General features: G+C 36.1%; 1 protein-coding gene across 3 annotated transcripts in view; it reads right to left on the bottom strand.

The window, feature by feature from the left end:
- LOC137399799 (rho GTPase-activating protein 21-like) overlaps positions 1-21,087 on the bottom strand; it is a 52,638-nt gene that overhangs the window by 17,839 nt on the left and 13,712 nt on the right. The gene's annotated exons all lie outside the window — the stretch shown is intronic.

Here is a 21,087-nt window from a genome sequence, read left to right as displayed (position 1 = left end):
AAAACAGACTAACAACTTGCGCATATAGATATGAACATAAGTGAATAGTATGTTTTAAGTGTGACCATAAATAAGGCATTGCACACTGCCTGGTCAGCCAAATGCATGTTATGTAAGGATAGTATTGAGCTAAACACATGCGGTATTTAGCTAGCAGCTGTAAGCAATATGTAGAACAATGAATAAAACTAAATAATTACAAAAACAAGTACATTGATTAAAACACGAGTTATAGCTTTAAATATAGCTAATATTCTATACCTGTGTAATGGCTACCCGATGACGTAAGACTGCACATACATATGGTAAAACAGAAAACAGCATTGCCTCTGTGCAAAATAAACTTGGTGCTGCCAGCTAGCGTATTGGTATTGTTGCAAATACATGTTGAGTGTTGTGCTTATATTGTACCGCAGTCGTTTAAGCTGTTATGTAGATTTGCTCAAGTTGTTGTATTTTCAAGTTTATTTTTCTGTGCCATGAAGTCTGCGTGGCTGCTTGTGGAAAATGGATGATAAGGTTGTTAAACTTTAAAAATGATGGCGAGAATAGCGCTACTTATTTGATTTTTGTGTAACTTAGTTAAGGCTCATTAGTTAGTACTATCATGTTGTTCTCTGTATCCCGGCTTTTCTATTTCCTCTTCAAAAAATATTATCGAAAGCTTTGCCGATTTTAATTACACAGCTTTACTACCTTTATTTTATAATGTTTACTCTGAAATGTAAGGCCACAAAACACGATGAGATCAAAATGAGGCAATAATAATAATGATAATAATGATAATCAAAATATATATCAATAAATCTTACTTTGTAATTGTGTCTGTTAATCTGCCTTAACGCTATGCATGGCCACATTTTTTTGCCGATTTTATACGAATTTTACACGTGCCTTCCAATCCGTGACTTTCGCCAGGATGATAAAAATATTTCGGTTTATAACTTTATCTGGTTCCTGAAAACCAACTTCTTAAACACCCACCTGCAGGCTATCTTATTGATAATGGAAGAAATCCTGACCACCACTGGAATTTTCACTAATCCCACGAGCAAACGAGCGGAGCGATGTGTGGGAGTTTTTATGATAAATGCATGTGCACACAACTTACGAAAATTATTCATCAACAATGAGACGAACCCTTGGCTAGAAATTTCATCAAGAAATTTAAGCATCGGAATGTAAAGTCGTTAAAGTATCATAACGATACAGAACACATTTAAACCTATTTAAATATGTTACCAAGTCTTTGTAAATTATCGGTATTATCTTTAAACTTACCCATCTGATCGGATTATACACAAATAGACAGATTTATTTGAACGAAAATTGCCACAAAAAGCTTGAAAAGCTCGGTTTAATAAAAGTTAAGACCGAAAATTGAAACGCCAATAAAGCCGTGCGACCGATTGTAGAACTATTTAGTAGTGCGTATTTCACGAGAAAACCGTGTTCATTTTACCAGTCTATGGTGCTGTTTACTTGTAATCGAATTTATTCGAAGGTTTTTGTAATAAACGTAGACCGTTTGAGGCGTAGACCGATTTACAGGTACGAAATTGTGGTACACCGTTTATCAGCCTATGTTTTTTGTCCAATCACCGAAGGTTTCATTATTTAAAACGTTAGCCGAAATTCTTTACAACTTACGTACAAGCTAAGGCCAAACTACAATGCCCCTTCATGACGAGAACATTTTTTATTTTGCTACATTTTTATGCGAGTGAATGCTCCTACCCGCTTAGTGTTAAAGATCGCTTATCAAAACCATTCTACATTCAACGCAACCAACTTTCAAACTGTGTATAGTACACAGTAGCTTGCCATTTTACTTCTAATTTTGCATTTCAGAGTTATAATAAACATATTTCTTTATTGTTGTTGAATTACATACATTACAGTAAATTGGGCCTACAGCTTTATAACACTTTTATAACAGCTTTTATTTTGCTGCAGTTTGCAGAAATCTTCGAGACGCAATAACGCTCATAGGTTTTCTATTATTGCTGTATTACTATATTAACAATATTGGTTATTTTAATAATATCAGTGCATTTTACTTATAATATTGACCAACATTGCATTTCTCCTATTGCAAGGGAGAGATATAAACGTATAATATTTTCCTTTCATTGTTGTTGTTTGTCATGACCAAACACTTTTTAAATAAATTTTCTAAAAACCTATATAAATACCACAACTTCTCGATATTGCTACCTATGACGTTTTGAAATGTAAACAAAATTGTGTATTGGTTTTCTATTATTACTATATTAATAAAATTGATTATTCTAAGAATATCAGTGCATTTTACTTCTAATATTGGCCAATATTGCATTTCTCCTGTTGCAGGGGGAAAATATAAACATATTTTCCATTCATTATTGCTTATTGTTGTATATAATAACACCCACACCCAGTACATTACAGCTACCATTGCAGTTATCCTATTGCACTGCAGAGCCATTTGATTGCTAATATTGCATTTCTCAACCATTAGTACCCTTTATTTTTTTGCCAATATCTCTGGCCATCTCTTTGGTCGTGGGCTGTATGACAGTGGAATTTCTAGTAAATAATATATATTACTTCATTGGCAATAGTTTCATTTCAAATGGAAATGTTTTTCAAGTTATGCTATACAAAAATCATAACCCAGGGCAACAGTTAGTCATTTAAATCAAATAAATGGCTTAATATATACCGCTTAAAAAACCTTTCTTTGTTATGAGAACGGATGTTAGGTGGAAGATTTTTAAAGGAGTTTACAATGATATTTAAAACTAATTGTAAAAGTTGTATGCAATCCGCTCATATCACGTAAGTTGAAAGGAGTTGAGTGAAAAACCTGTAATCGGCACATTAAAACTGAGGACACAAACTATGAAAGTAATAATAAATAATAATAATAACATGTTTTTAATTCATGCTCTTATTGTGAATAATTATAACTAAATTTGATTCAGTACCTGTAATTGGCTGTATAATGTATAAATGCACAGCTAATCATGCTCTCATAATAAACTAAAGTTTCATATATTGGTGCCAAACCCACTAAAGTCATCAAGGTCATCCCCAAGGCGGAAACATCAAAACCCGCAAGTCTAGCGAGTTGTGTTACTCTGCAAACTTTTACCAAGTGTTTCATGTTTTCAAAAGATGTAAACAGCACTTGCGAATGATGTGCAAGAAAACACTGCGGAAGCTATTCTATTTGAAGCATTTACTACACTTTATTTGCTCTAATTCCAATTTGACGAAATAAGCGTGTGCTATTATGATCTCTGGCGGAGAATCCTTTATCTTTTGTAACAAAACTGCCGAGTTACTCCGCAGCACCCGAATGTTCATTAAAACACTTATCACACCTTAAGTCTACGTATAATTCCAAATCCACCTCCGCGCAATGGAAACTGTGATTTCTGCGCTACCAGCACTAAACATATCAAACACTAGTGTTACATGTTACGGAGTTTTGTCGTATTTTTCATCTTCGTAGCATGTAAATGGTTCAAAAGGTCGAATCTTTAATTCTTCCAAGCGATTCAAACCTCCATTTCAAGGGGAGTATTTTTGAAAACATCGTAGCAACGAAGTACTGCGTATCATGTAAACATCGATATTCGTATTATTACACAAATCTTTGCGATCGGAGGTTGGATTTTCATAGTTTTCGTTAGTGATGTCCTTACAGCATCTCTGTTTTTAATGCATGTGTTTTAAAAATATTATCTTCAAAATAAAAATTATTAACTTTGAAATTTAAAGAAAAACTTCTTACATGCTTTGACATTGAATTGATGTTTGACCTTGGATGCATTTTAGGAGTGCCAGCCACGATATAAATTTTACAACCCGTTGTAAATAAAAGCGCAACAAACTAGTATAGAAAACGCAGAGTTGTCCGACAATTTCTTCATAGCTCGTAAAATCATCAGCTACTAATAATTGCGAGTTGTGCGACCACTCCTGTTTATCATGTAAATTCGTCCTCCACATGTCTATGATCAAAACCATAACTTTGAAGCTCAAAACTTCGTAGCATGTAACACGAGTGATTGTTAGCATTTTCTTGCTCAAAGACCGAGTGACGTAGAGTCAATAATTGTTTACTCACAACATTCGTCATCCATAATAACCAATGAATACACAAAGAATGTGAAAATGTATCTTGTTTTCATGTGAATAAACCAGTGCTTGAGAACTCCTATTATTTACATTGTTCTGCTCCAATCATTCTTCTACAAGTTGGCTAGTATGTAATAATTAACTGGCTACTAGCTACAATGAGTAGTGACATCGCTCGAGGATAAATTGCGGATCATCTAAACAAGTGAATAGGGAGTGAGAATATGAGCCATGAGACCTAAAGGGGACCTTCAGGAATGCAGATCAATATATATTATCAAAGCAAAAAATGGAATGTTTACAGAAAATGTGCTGCTCAATAGCCCAGCAAATGACTATAGCTCATTATTTACAGACTTCATTGACCATCACGATTGAATTATGCATTGACTAAAGACAGAAATATGAAGTTTGCTTCAAACTCACTCTAGAATATTTATAGTATAATATATTTAATATGATATATTTAATACATATAACAGTTATGTATATATATAATACATATATAGATAGAATTTGTATATACATGTAGATCCATCTCTACATGGTAGAGTTTTGCTCACATCATAAGTTCTGTTCTCGTTGGGAAAATACCCATCCGTGGCGTGTGAAAATAAAAATAATTGAAATAGCATTCAACGTTAAATATTAAACACTGTGAACTCACTAAGTTATAGGTTTTGAAAAAATAGAGTTGTCTTCTCTTGCTTATCTGCTAATAAAGTCTTTTATACGCTTCACGATATGGCTATTTAATCGCTTGGTGGTGATTTTCAAGGTAGTCGATTTAAAAATCGCCAACATTTAAAGAGATATCGCCAATCATATAAACAATATAATAGTGTAATGGCGATTTATCCCATACCTGATGATTTTTAGAGTGAGTGATACTGGAGCTAAAACTAGTGCCTTGTTTTGTAAAATAGAGTTGTCTTTTCTTGCTTATCTGCTTATAAAGTCTTTTATACGCTTCACGATATGGCTATTTAATCGCTTGGTGGTGATTTTCAAGGTAGTCGATTTAAAAATCGCCAACATTTAAAGAGATATCGCTAATCATATAAACAATATAATAGTGTAATGGCGATTTATTCCATACCTGATGATTTTTAGAGTGAGCGATACTGGAGCTAAAACTAGTGCCTTGTTTTGTAAAATAGAGTTGTCTTCTCTTGCTTATCTGCTAATAAAGTCTTTTATACGCTTCACGATATGGCTATTTAATCGCTTGGTGGTGATTTTCAAGGTAGTCGATTTAAAAATCGCCAACATTTAAAGAGATATCGCCAATCATATAAACAATATAATAGTGTAATGGCGATTTATCCCATACCTGATGATTTTTAGAGTGAGTGATACTGGAACTAAAACTGGTGCCTTCTAGTCTTATAATAAGCTCATTCCATGGCCCTCCACACACACGGGCATTCATGAAATAAATGTTTCTAATTATCATGAACACAAACAGTTTCTTTTTAAGTTGAAATATACAAAAAATATTAACAAAAATTTATGTTTTTTTACATAATAATATAGCAATATATCGACGATCATTTTTTTGTAATATCGAATAATTTGGTGATTTTTAGAAATTGGAAAGCTTTACTTTTATACAGCAAACAGGTACTAAAACTTACATCGTTTTGGTTTTGAGGGATTTACAAAATTTTACCGTTCTTGAAATGATTTACAAGTATTACATAGTTATTATAGCTTGGGCTCCAAGTATTACATAGTTGTTATACCTTGGGCTCAATGTATTACATAGTTGTTATACCTTGAGCTCCAACCCTGCTTTGACACATGAATTCACTATCGAGCTTATTCAAGTGACGTCGCTTAATAAACAACGATTAACCTGGATCAGGTCGGTGGAGACTAAAGCAAGCTTATGAGGGCTTTCAAGGACAGGTTCACACTATATCGCCGGATGTTGGAGTTGTCCTTTCGACATTCTTTGTCCACTATGTGCACTGTAAATCGATAGCATCGACGAAACAACGCTGATATGTTGAGAAAGTCTGCAGCTGTTAAGCCTTTTCGATATTTCACTGAGCATTGACGACAGCCTGTACAATATGCACCATTTTGGCGATAGCTATTGGATATAGCGTGATTTATTTTTATTGTTTATGGTAGTTGCTGCCGGAGTAGTATTCGAAAAGTATGCGAAAACAAAGAGGTTTCTTCAAGAAAAATTAAAAAGAAAAATGAGAACACTACGTCACGGAGTATTCGCTGATGTAAACGCGGGTGGGTTTGCCATAGTGCGAACATTGTTATCATCGACAATCACAGAAGTATTGTGATAGCAATGCCAAGATACGGACAGCGATTCAGTACGAACCAGCATTAAGGCTTTGCTAATCGCGGTAAGACTGGAGCGCTCATTGGTTCTTATGTTAAGTTATTGTTTTTCTTACCAATACGAGTACCCTTAATGAGAAAATAGAAAAACCTGTGCCACTTGCCAGCCATTCCATTATAGATAGTCGATATATTATTATGTAGGTAATCTCTTTGTATGTTTGAAATATTCACTATGTTTCCATGGTGCGCAGTACTGCGAAGCCAGACCCCTCCGAAGTCGAGGGGATTGTACGTTTCCATACTGCGCAGTGGATTTCAGCAAATACCGCAAATTAGCCAGAGAAGAGAAATTGTATAAATCGAATCGCCTGATGGAGAAATATAAATGATCACGGATACCGAACGTCATAAACGGTCTTTTTATGATTCTGTCGTCATTATACTTTTATTTACAATACACATTCACAAGGTTTTACAAATCTTAACACACTTTTTACATAGTATTATATTTTTAATAAGTATTTTTAAGTAATATATTATTTAAACGTTAATTTAGGACTTGCCACCTATTTTTCGAAAAGTGTTGGCATCGATAACAAAGTCCAGGAAAGTAATCACCTCATCATCGTCGTGAATGCAGATCATAATTAAATTTATGTGAAAGAAGATCGAAAGAATAGTAAAAAAACAAGATTAGCAGGACAACCTTTGTACTAGTTTATGGCTCTCGAAGAATCCGTCTCCACGACATTACAGCTATGCGCAGCCACTGCGCAGTCGCTGTTTCTTTGCTGCGAATTTGCACTGGCTTCGCACTGATCAGTGCGCAGTGATTTCAGTGCGAAGACGCTGTTTCCATGATTCGGAGATAGCGCAACTCCGAAGCACTGCGCATCATGGAAACATAGTGAATGTCTCTCACCTAACTGGAGTAATAAGCTCTCAAAGTTCACATAGTGACGCCATGTGAACTTTACTAGTAGGCGAGTTTGGTAATAAAGTCTAGGCTAAACCACATCTGGTCAAGCGCAGTTTTTATAGTGAAATCTAGAAGCAAGTTTATAGCTTCACTCCATGTCAAAATAATAAGTACCAGAAGGTCACCAAACATGATCGGGTCTGTACCTATGTTATTGCCATGGGATATCTTCTTGTAAAATGACAATGCCTAATCATATGTACTGAAAGACGAAAATTGTATGGCAACACCTTCCCGATACACACTACTTTGTGTTCGAGGAATAAGTTTAATCCGAAAGTGAACACTTTGCAGACCCTGTCCAGAGCCTTTATACATATGCTATGTTTCCCATGACACGGTCAATCCACAAGTTGGCATCTTCAGAAAAATGGGAACGGCAAAAGTTTCACGAGAAGATGAAACAGCACTGCAAATAAGCGCCAAAAGGTGCCGTGCAAGCGAGACAGAAGTGCGCCGCCATGACCTCTAGCCTAGAATTCCTTTATTTGTTTTAACAAAGCACCCGTGTTAACCCGGCATTAACATGCAGTGTCCACTGAAACTCTTATAACACAGTAACTAAATGTGCACACAATTCCAAATCCACATCATCCGTGTCATGGAAACATAGTGATAGTACCTTTAAATTTGCGTAAAAATCTATGACAATGCATATCCAATGCCATTATATTTTTACTATTTTCATAAGTTTAATTATATGAATTAGACTTATTCTGGTATCATTTCTAAAGCTACTAGATATTGCATCTGCAATGTGACTCGAAAACCCAAATATTCTTTCTGTATTTAACAAAACTGGCATCTTGGGAAATGTCTACATTTAAAATACACAATTTTCAGTCTGTCAATCATTGAAAGACAAAAGAAGTCTGCCAACATTTGCTAGTACATAAATACATGGCGTTAGCTGCAACTGGTACATGCCTCTTCAAACCGCCCTTTTGTCTCCCTCTTTTTCATTTATCACTAATTAGATGACGAATTCGATTGCAACCAGCCTAAAGACTAACTAGTAATATTCACTGTTCTTGTTGATGGGATTATTTGCAGATAACGAAGGTCAAAGTCAAGTTTCACCAGAATGTGTGACGCATTAAATCAGATCTGTCGGCAGCAATAGCAACGAAAGCAAAACGCAAGAGACTCGTTTCTTATTCCTTATCTATAAGTTCACCATTTTTGCTCTTGGTTTCAACTTTCAACAATATTTATATTTGTCAAGTAAGCAATCAGAACAAAGTGACACTTTTTGGTCACTGGATAGTTTGTTAGTCTGTTGCAGCAGCGCATTCTCATTAACCTTGTCTGACACCCGGTTGGCAGGCAGTTACAGTTCCTTAGCCCATGCTCGTTGCAGCATCGTTGCAGCATCTGTTGCAGCATCGGCTATGCACACTTGAGCAATTTCAAACACACCAACATCTGAAAGCATTGTCTACGCCTATGAGCTGCCTATGAGCTCGCATTCAATAAGCATTTATATTTAGTGGCATCTTTTTTAACCGTATGCGTATTCTTTTCTATGCATAATTATTTCATAGTTATTTTAATATGTTGTTAATAAAAATCTTAGAAACATTCAACTACATGCACATACCATATATATTATATACAATATGTGTCATGATCACAGAAACCATGGTTAAGTCAGGATTATAAGATTTAGAGGTATCTGCATTAGCAGAAAGAGAAATTTCTCACAGCCATTTTGCAAAAAAAATTTGATTCTAGCTTAATTACTGCAGATTCTATGGTCAAAAAACTGAATGCATGTTTACCATTAGTGCGAAAACATAGTTCCGAGAAAGCTGGCTTTAAAGTTTGAGAAACGAAAACCAATGCACAATTTTGTTTACATTTCAAAACGTCATAGCAACAAATATCAAGAAGTTGTGATATTTAACTAGATTTCTGTATTTATATTCAAAAGAATTATGCTGAATTTAAAAATCTAAACAGATTTTAGCTGGTTGTCATAAAAATAGCTTTATATTTATAAAAAAACGTATTACTTAATTTTGTAGATATTAAAAACGGCTTGGCAGTATCGCGATATTGGGCCCAGCCGAATCATCAACAAAATCTTAAGAAAAATAACAACAGTAACATATTGCACACCATCGATAACTATATACTTCGATCTTGTAAACTCGAATGATTGTTCTTAAAATTAAATCTGAAAACAATCTTATAAAATCGAATAATTATTCTTACAATTAAATATTGTAATGAGCTTGTAAGAATTGTTAGGAAAATAGAATCGTAATTTCCTTTACTTTCACTGCTTTTGAAATCAGTTGGAATACCAAAGTACTCATTATAAGTGTCCAAAATGTCAAAGTTATCTTTAAAATCGGCAAAAAAGAAATGATTATATTTATCGGACGCCATTTTTCAGTACTTTCTGTTTAGCATAGCAACGGTTTTAAGGGAGTTTTCTGAGGGTTAAAGACTTTTATTGGCTAAACTGACTTCAGATTCAGAAAGATCACTCTTTGATTGGTCCAGATGCACGTGTTACAAAAATCGTTACCAATATTATAAATTCAGTTAGTGCAACTTCAAAGTCGGATAACTCAACTTCGTGATTTGCGACTTAACCATGGTTTCTGTGACCGCGACCCATATATAATTGTATATTATACATTGTTTATTACATATACTACATATAAAATAATTATATGTATATGATATATTATATATACTATATTATATGTTTCAGTGTACATATATATACACTGAGAGAACCCATTCAACGATGTTTTACAGATTTCTATGAACAGAAGAGTTAATGACTAGTAATTGGCTGCTTACATATTAATACATATTAATTGCTGAAAGATTGCTGGCAGCAGTTGCAACATAAGCTTTCATAATTCAATAAATGTTTCAAACATGATTTTGCTATTTTGTTGTTTGTGTAACTTGTGCAATCATACCTTTTCGGCATTCCTGTCTGTCGGTGTGTTCACATTTAGTAAAAAGTTGTCACAACTTTTAATGGGCATGAAAAGGAAAATGGGATCATGTATTCGTGAAATCATGCAAACAGCAATATTTCAAGAGTGGATACATTGGCTGATGTTTAGTATCAAAGACTCAGGTACCAAGAGCTGCATGTCGCTGCTCGCTCAGAGCACTGTTGTCTTGCTTCTATCTGATTGACTAATTCAGTTTGCTATAACTGCGCAGCAGCTTTGAAAAGTTGTGCAAAATGATAAATTCACAATTACAAAAATTTTCTTTGTGACTAGAAACAAAAACAAATAAACCAAATTCCAAAATGATCTTAAATTCATCATGTTATTAGCTACTATACAGCCATAAATGTCAACTATGACAAAATAGCCCTTTGCGGTTTGGAAAGCGCTATAAAAACTTTGGTATTTGCAGAACCAGGCGCATTGACACCCCAATACCAGCTCTTCAAGGCCTCATCTATATTGATAGGTGTTCATCCTTAAATCGATATGATATAAACAGAAAATCTGGAGCAAACAACTTTTTATTTGAGTTGATCAGATCTTTGACACGTAACTGTCGGCCAATAAGAAGTGGGCTAAAAATAGCGACCGTATTGACATCCTAAGTACAAGTGTATTCTGTCTCAGTTTTTCACACTTTGCTGAGTTCTAAAGGAAAGGATTTAGAATAAACTATTTGATTATATAAAACTCTAGTTCTCATTCACGATAAAAATTTGAATAAGTTAAAAATTCTGCGAAGACAATCTATTCACCCTTCACATAATTCGCAGTGTAAATAAAAAGGTGCCAAAGTCCCTCTCAGCATAACAATAAGTGAAATATCACATCTAGCTTAACTTGAGAGCCTAAATTGTCTCAAACAGTCATTCCATAGATAAATCTTTGTGTCTACATCTCTGTTTATCTAATTTCCAACATACAGCGTAACTATTATAGGTTTACCCGCTCACAAGCACCCAGAAGTATGCGTCACCAAGACCACCCACTGGCACTTTATTTCGTAACTTTTCTTATCAGAGAAGGTAGTTACTGGCATCCCCTATCTATGATGTGGTGTGATCTTTGTAGGTTAATGTAGAACGGCGCTGCCTAGTAGAAATTGTAAATGAGTGAGCGCTGTATTGGTGAAAATTCTACTCATAACTCCTTTGACAGGCCATCCCCCAATGCTTAGAAAAAGATGACAGGCATTTTGTAAGCAAAGCATTATGAATGGGGAGAATGGTGACAAACTGGCATGCATCTGGTGTGAAGGAGGATGACACAAGCCATTTTTTATCGTTGAACCAGATGAGCAGAGCCACTGAGTCCGCCATGTGCAAGAAAAACGCTCTTCCAGCGAGCCAACCATGGCTTGTTACCATGTGGACCACTCCATGTTAGAAATTGGTGTGTTGCCACTCTTAAGTTTATGAAAAGAGGACAATTTACAATCAATTTACGATCAAGCATTTTAGTAATTTCGGTCAAAAAGCCTAATTTCTGATACCCAATAAAATGATGAAAATATTGGTACATTATTACTATAGGACACAACTAAAATGTATCACCTCCAGTTACCTAAACATTCACAATAAGAATTGCTCTACGCCATTCAAACGATTTATTTGAAATTTAATAATGGCTCACGCCTTCCAAAATGTTTCTAATTAATGGAGTGGCTAAAGATCTGTTAGTTGATATCCTCTTGTGTGTGCCTATAGCAATAGTAAGTACAGTTACCCGTTATACCATTTGTATCCCATTGGCAGGTTTGTTAGTGAGGCAGGCATTCTAGGTTTTAAAAGTTACCAGAAATAAAGACCTGTCGTTGCAATAATTTTTTTCAAAATTAAATCAAATATCATTGAATGCATAACTTTATCAGCTGAGACAAGGTTTAAGCAATATTACCAGTAGCCTGTGGGTACGTAGCAATGCTAAGGGAGCGTAAGCCTACACGCTCCACCTTTGGAACCACCAAAGCACCAGCACAATCCACCAAGCTGAGCATTGGTGCTCTAAAATGCTAGCCTGTCCAGCCACTCTCTGTAGTTCTACTAGCAGAAACCATTGCAGTCGCAAACGTTGTGGTGCGTGACCTCTTTGAATGGTCAGGTTAAAGTGCTTGATGTAATCTGTTTGAATATATTTAACCACGTATCAAAGTGTGTTTCTATAAAGAGATTTTGGAAGGGTGTCAATGGGTGCGTGTAAGGCTAAATTAGCATGGTTTAGCTGATATAAGACGCTTACGTAGTTGTATGGCTAATTTCTATAGACATTCTGTAACTCAGTAAATGATTGCATAATATCTTCTCTATGTGAACCAGTCTGTTTCCTTCCGGAACCTTTTCACATTATTTTAAGAGCATTTTTTACTACGAAGTGGAAAAGTACAAGATATTATTTTCAATGTCAAATAAATAATTTTTTTCAATTTGAAAATGTTAGCACTGTAGCCATCTTTTATTGCTTGTAGTTATTTTAAAACTGAAATTGATAAATTTCTCTTACTTTTCAGTTAATTAAAAATAGCATTTTCTACCTGTATGTACGTATGCACCTGTATGTACATGTACATAAGTACATACATACATGTACATACATACATGTACATACATACATGTACATGCATGTACATACATACATGTACATGCATACATGTACATACATGTACATGTACATACATGTACATGTACATACATGTACATGTACATACATGTACATGTACATACATGTACATGTACATACATGTACATGTACATACATACATGTATGGACATACACATACACGTATGTATGTAAACTTTCTACTGACATTAGTATTCATCAACCAAATGCTTTTCATTACATACCAAAAAAATGAGTGATTTGAACAAAAGTGTTTTAAAAGTTGGTAATCTAATAGTATCGCGGAGAAGTCGGAATAGGGAATTGAAGGTTGTAGTAACAGAGAGTTCATAAACTGAAACATTCGATGGTGGATGTAGTGTGTTGGCATCACGAAATAGAAAACAATGTTTGTCATACATTTAGAAAGTTAAATACAAATATTCTGGGCAGAGTTTACGCAGCATTTTGAAACTTCTAACACAATGTCAGAAAGATGGTAAGATAAGATGATATACTTTCAAAATAGACTACAGGACATGGACAAACTCTGAGACTAGAATAAGACATGACATTACTGTAACTTATCTAAGCAGAACTCATTAAGGCCGTGATTCTTCTGCAAAGGCAGCAAGCATAGGAAAATAAAGAGTAAAGCCTCTCACTCCTTTTAAATAACTGTCAGCATTAAGATGAAAACACTCTTGAATCATCAAAAGACCGTGACTAAAGCTGGTTCACATTATATCGGCCTATGTCAGTGTTAATCACACAATACCTCGGTGATCGTCTGTAATAACAATGTTCACACTATCACAAACACATCTGCGAAATTTCCTCAGCATTGCGTTCTTATTACACAATGAGGTGGCGAAAACGATGAAATACTAGACCTGCAGCAACTGTTATAAAAGAAAATATGAATCGAGCAACACGCGACGACCAATCACCATTGCCGAAGTGGTACACGTTACACAGGCTGCCATGGACACTCGGCAAACTATCGGAAAGATTTGTCAGCTGCAAACCTTCCCGAAGTATCCGCAGTACCTCGACGATGCTTTCGGTCTACAGTATACATAATCGACAAGTAGTTGTTGACAGGACGACACTGACATATAGCCTTCACATTTGGAAAACTTAACTCAAGACTTTCCTACCTCTTTACATTATACTATTAGTGAGTAAATTCACAATGCTAAACCGTTTTTCTAAACCATTTGAGGAAACCATTACAGAACTATAAGTGCAAGAAGAATAGTGGCCGTAACTGATCCCTAGTTTCACTCAAATTTACTAACTCATAAAGTCTGTCTCTTGCTCAAATGCATCAGGCAAACCTCAAAGCCTCATATCTAGAGAACCCAGACAATAGAAGATTAAGGAAAGGACACAGGAGTCGTCTCGCTTGTTAACACCTCATAAATTATGCAAACTGTCATCATTCATGCTCGGTCTTACGATTCTCTTGTTGATTGAGATCGTATTTCGCTATTCCAATGTTTGACATCAACTGTTACATTGACGTTGGTAAACAAACCAAGGGTGTCATTATATCTTAGTTGTTGTGAGATAACTATGGTTGATGCAAGGTTTCCTCAATGAGTGTAACAAAAAGGCAAAAACCATTTCTGGCATTTCCTTGTAACTTATCGCGTCACAACTGATGTTCAAATAGATCATGGGATCTTTACTTGGAAATATATGTCATGATGCAATGAGAATTTCAATAGAGATTAGACCATGACCTCTCTGTTGGCAAGGTCAAAGTTTCCTTGGCCGTTAACCCAGCATTCCACCCTATAGATTACTAGGTGACAATGCTAGAGGCATGATCTGCAGGTTATTTAAGCGTGAAGGAACTCAGAGACTTTACCTGCCTTGGAGGAATTCCTCATAGCAAGCCATCTACAATCTGCTAATCTTGGCAAATAAATGCAGAATCTTTACTCTAATAAAAATCGTATTCGTCTGAAGCCCCGGCTGGAGGTAGAAGAAAAGATTGCTCCATAGAGGATTTGAACTTATGACCTACAGCATGGTATATTAACACTCTATCACCTTGGTCAGTCAACTACCATACAATACTTAGGAATAATTGTAGGCATATTTCTTTCATCTAACATCTCTCACAGCACACTAAACCGCCAGGGTATTGGTAGACAATAAACCACGTATTCATTGTTTGCTTGTAAACTTTGTGCATTTCACCAAATGGTGTTGCATCGATTGAAAGAGCTTATCTTCAAATGCAATGATGAAAGACAAAATGACCGACACTTCCTCTCCTGTAGGTTCACATAAAGGTGAGCGAGAGCCGCTGTAATGGCCATGGCAATATTGAATGACAAACAGTTGCCATTGCAACAAAACGGCTATTCGCAGCCATTCACTTTGAAGTGACTTAAAAGAAATTTCATAACTTTTCAGCTAAAAACATGTTTAACCAAACTTAATGCAAATATTTATAATCAAGTGAACAACTATGCTGCAGTAGGCAGAAGGTGACCAACTGGGTCATCAGCCACGGGCATTTTATCACGTAATACCTGGCGGCAGCAGCAGTAAGGATGAACTCCGTAATGTTTTAAACAAGAACAACAAGCTATGAAACAGAAAACAAACTATGCCATAAAGCCAAACTAACAAAAACACTCTGATATTGCTCAGAGTAGAAAGCAAAGCTATTTGAAAACAAGCTCTTCTCAACACGCTCAAGCCTGTTCGCATGCTGGTTGCTCTGTGGTTATAGCCGTCTCTTTGTTATGCGTTTCATAAACACAGCTCAGTGACCCCTGCAAACCAAGAGACCGCCTTATCTCCTCAAGCTACCAACAAACAAGGTCAGTCGTGACCAGCAGACCTCACCATCATTGATTGCGATACCTCTTAGCTATAGAATTTTTACAAAACAAGTATACCATTTAACCCTTTGAGTAGTGACTTCAAAATTTCCCAGAAGGCCAAAAACAATTTGCTCTTTTTGAGAGTTTATTTATAGCATCTAGATTCTAGTGAGAGCATTAGTTGTTGCAAAATGACAAATCAGATGTTAGTGGAAGTCTTTCAATATAAGTGCGCACATACAGGTATGGCTCATCTTGATTTAAACCATAACTGTCACGTACAACTTTTATCGTACTTTTTTACTTTTTCTTCGCTTTTTTACAGCGTTTTAATATCGGTCTCGAAAACAACACGATTGGCACAACAAGCTCCACCCATAAATATGTGACGTATCCTAGCTTTTTATGAACGGAAGTTAGAGATGTTTCGCCCGATTTGGAATAATAGAAATGGGTGTCTTAAAACCCATTATTATCTAAATTCAGCCTTCAAAATAATCTCAGTATTTTCTGGAAGGTAGATAAGCTATTTAACATTGCATATTTAAAAATGAGCTCAAACAAGCGCGATAACAACACTAGCTTGTAATAAAATCGGCGCTTTTTTGAGCTGGTTTTTCTCAGCGTTCAGCCTATTAACCCAATACATGCATATTATGTTACATGTTTATATGTTTATATGTTACACGTTACATGCATATTATGTTACATGTTTATACGTAACACATTACATGCATATTATGTTACATGTTTATATGTTACACATTACATGATATTATGGAGCTTACTTTCCCATTCCCTAGTCTGGCCTAGACCTTCTTGGTACCCCAATAGAGCATGAGCGTGTGCGGACATTCAACTCGAATTCATCAATTCCGTGAGCATTAATTTCCTCCGCAGAAATGAAAGCAAACTTTCCAGTGCAAAGTAGCTGAGTGGCGTGTGTAGGGCTTAGACCTACATCGCTACTGTCTCTACTGTGTCACAATCTCATACTTACTAGATCTGACAAAATAGTGGCTATTTATGGCAGCAGAAAGAATAGAACGCATGTAATTAGACTCATTTCATGGTAGCAGATCAATAGCAATAAAAGTTAAGAACCATGAAAGCTAGAACATATGGCTACGATTTCATAAGCCAGTTAGCAAGCCATATAGCATAAGCCATATAGCGAGTTTGAGCTACTCGCATTATGGAAATAGCAAATAGCAAACACCCTTAAGTTAAGCGAGTTTTGTTAGTTGGTTCCGCTGCTAAGAGAGACAGGAGTGCGGAGAAGAGAACTCTGGTGTAGAATTCTTTATCTCTTTTAACAAAGCGCCTACGTTAATCCACAGCATGTGAATGTTCATTGAAACGCTTGTCACAAGGTCACTCAAAGTGTCCGCAGTTCCGAATTCGAATTCCATCGCCAGCTCAATAAATACCACCAAATCCATTCGTAGCCATTGAGAGCTGCAGCTAACTTAACCACTGAAAAACCACAGTTCGCGATTCCACCCACCTACCTTCTCTGTACTTTGGAATAATTACTACGATATTACCAGGGCGTTGTGCGCCACACTGCTCCTAGTTTCACAGAACATGCGCTAATGAACATTTCAGATCAGCAAACAAGCCTCTTTTCAAGCAGGAACCACAACAATTTGTGTAAACAAACATTCTAAACTGTTTTATAGGCGTATCACTCGATGACTAAGTCGATAAACTGCCATCTCTGCGTAAGGTTACTTACGATGATTATACTAACACGCACTTAGTCGCTCCACCAACGATTTATCAGTAAAAGATGATCGCATAATTTTGACACGAATGGCTATCTGTGACTACGTCATCTGGGAAGAGCTGAGAGAAAAGTTGCCAAGCATGATTTAATCGAAACTAATGGATAAGGAAACAAAAATAAGTTGGAAATTCCTATGATCTCTAAATTGACTTCACGTGTCGTTTTGCTGGCACTGCTGTCAGATTAACGGCAATTAGAGGCATCACATTCAATCATCAAGTTTCTTGCTGCAGTTAATTGCGTGATGCCGAAAGAATTTAATCAAGATGCCAAAATGTTTCGAGTCATGCAGAGCCACTGGTGTCTTATTCTGGCCTATTAGTCAGGGATATTTGAGTGAGAAGTCCAGTAAAAACTTTTAAGAGAGAATCAAAGAAAGTATATCTTCAAGATGAGCTTACACAAAATCTTACTCAATCTTATCAGAAAGTATCGGTATTTTTTAACATTTGCAGTCGATTCTGATGTTTGAGGTGATCTGACTGCCAGGACACTTTAAGATTAAAATCTACAACATTTGACCGAGGTTAAAACGCTCAAAACTAGCAAAAATGTGATTATGATGTCTATAGTTGCGAAGAGCCCGACGGAATAGAGACGCGTAACGCTGCAACTCGAATGCAATAGCCGATAACAACCAGTGACGTCATTTGGCAAGTATTCTCCTGAGCTTTTTAACCGCGATCAAGATTTCTCGATTTTTATCTTAAAACATCAGAGCAGTCAGATCGCCCAATATTTTTGTCTCCAACTCGAAATGACAACACACAGGATCTGGCACAAGAATGATTTCTATAAAACATAAATGCTTGATAATGATAGTGACGAATATATTTCTTAGCGAAACAAGAGCTTCCTTGGAGACGTGAGTGTCTACAGGAACTGACGGCCTCCGAGAATACTTAGCTGAGCTTTTGTATAAATTAATACCTAATAAACCAATTCTCTGCGTCAGAGTCAACAAAGAGCTCTAGTGTTACATGAGTAATCACACAAAGTGTTAAGGAGACAGACTTGGGTGGCACAGCCTTCCACTTTAACAAATCGCTCCACTCGTCCAACAGGAAGTCAAACCTACCTCGGCGAGTTGTGCACCAGAGAAGAATATTGGCTACCTCATTTGATCATTCCAGTACTTGTCAAGCTAAATGAACTTCTATGATTACATGACATTTACTTCGTCTTAACAGAATCAGCGCTGTTGCTATGCTCGGACTCGTCACCGCCAATAATACAGCGAATAGTCAGTAGTACGCTGGAGCTGCTGGAGCTTCGAGTCTCCATCTATTGTAGCTGTAATGTTAATCTCTCGTGTCAAGTAGACCAGCTCAGTACGTTCACCTCAGAGCTAAAACAGGCTCCGGCCACTAGTTTCTCTAATAATGCCAACTTAGAATAATATTACAAAGTGCAGCATCCTCAGTTATAAGCAGATGGTCGAGCAATCGATGCTGCCTCTGTGGCTGTGGCAGCTTCAGTAAATTTCTAGCTGTTTAGTTATGCTTCAGTAGCAACCCTAGCAAGCTTGACTTATATTTACTCCGCTTCCTCTAAATCACCCACCACCCCTTCCCCACAACAGTCCAATATCGATACACCATGATAGGTCTGCGCATAAAGAAACAGAGAACCAGATAATCAACTTTGAAATGTTTGGTAAATACTGTCATTTTAAGAGAATTTTGCGCTTTTCTATTTACTTTCTTTTAATGGCTGCAGTTTTCAAAATATAACAAAAACGACTTTTAACATTTTGAGCAAGGCTGATTTGTCGAGAAGTGTGAGAGAAAGAAAGTCTGTGAACAAAGAGGAAGCCATTGCCAAAAGCATTTTATACCAATACTGCTTGCCTTAGCAACTGAAACCAAATTTAAGGATTGACAAGACAATATGCTGGCACCTCTAGAACACTTGCTATAGCTGTCAATCTGAAATGGCTAGCTTTATCTAATGAATTTTGAAAACTATTTTTTCTCAGTAAAGGAAATGGTGCTTCACCTACTCTGGTGGCTGTAGGGTGGCAGTTCATACCACCCTACAACCTCTCACCTCAATCACAGCCTTACGTACTAGCTGACGACTGCAAGCAATTTTACATGCCATCTATTTGAATCAACAAACTTAGCAACAATTTAAAGATGAACAGGCACAAGATATTAGTAGATGTTATCCAAAAGTATTTTTTCATCATTTGCGATGTTTTTTTTATTTGAAGTGATCTGACTGACAGGATGTTTAAAGATTAATTTCAACAAAACTTGAACAAGGTTAAAATGCTCAGATCAAGCGAAAGCGTGATTATGACGTCTGCAGTTTCAATGAGACCGACAGAATAGAGAAGTGTTTGAAAACTGAAATTTGTGTTTGTGTTAGTGATGTGTTTGTAACGGAAATTTGAATATTGACAATCCAATATCAACTATAGCAACTAGTTATGCCATTTCGCACGTAATTTTCTCCTGAGCAATATAACCACGATCAAATTTTGTCAATTTTAATCTAGAAATGTTCTGGCAGTCAGTTCAAACCAAACTTCAAAAAACAATCGCAAATGATAGAAACGTACCAATACTTTCTGAAAAAATCTACTAAAATTTTGTATCTGTTCATCTTTAAGCTTTCTATCATATTTTGCTAAGACTTTTGGATAACATGAACAGTAACGAGCTTCACTTAGAAACTGAGGCTAGCTTTCCTATTAGTCACTAATGTTTTGACTAAGTTCAGATTACTCAGCTTGGCTGTTGTAATTACTTTCATAAACAACTAGCTATATCCCATCGGAGTATTGCGATACCTGACCTATAAGCCTTGAGCTAGAGATATAACGAACCCTAAACCACTACCCTGACGACTCCCCTGCTGCAATGATAAACATCTTTTGTGTTAGGTTTATAGCGGGAATCACCTCTGCCCTGAATAGATTGGCAAACGAACACATATTGAACAGTTTTGCGAGAAAGTAAAAATCTCCGTTAAGATATGGCGAGAAGGCTGAGGTTGTAGAGCGTATCTCATGAAGTGACACAAAAAGTTGTAGATAAGGAATAAGTTTGATAGGAAAAGGGAGTTCATGGCCATCAAAGGCTGATAGTAAAACCATAGACTTGACTTAAACATGAGAAGGCAAATACAAAAAAGTGAAAAAAGGCAAAATTGACCACACACTAGTTTTGTAGATATATAGAGAGAATGTTTGTCTGCTAGTTTCATTGGATTCTAGAGAAAAATAATGATTTTAACAGCTACGAAATGTAGGACTGGTTTTGCGATGGATGATGTTGCAATCGCTGAACTGTCTCAATGCTATCTTGTTTGTTTAAAAAACCACTCCGTGTGAGTGTGGTTGGAGTGTCATTGTGAAATAATTTGTACAAGTGCAGAGCCGAGTACAAAACCTGTCTAGTGAAAACTAGTATCACATTTTTAAATACTCCTGGAATGAATTCAAAG

The sequence above is a fragment of the Watersipora subatra genome, chromosome 1, assembly GCF_963576615.1.
Source record: "Watersipora subatra chromosome 1, tzWatSuba1.1, whole genome shotgun sequence".
Classification (NCBI taxonomy): Eukaryota; Metazoa; Bryozoa; class Gymnolaemata; order Cheilostomatida; family Watersiporidae; genus Watersipora; species Watersipora subatra.
This window is presented reverse-complemented; position numbering and strand designations above follow the sequence as displayed.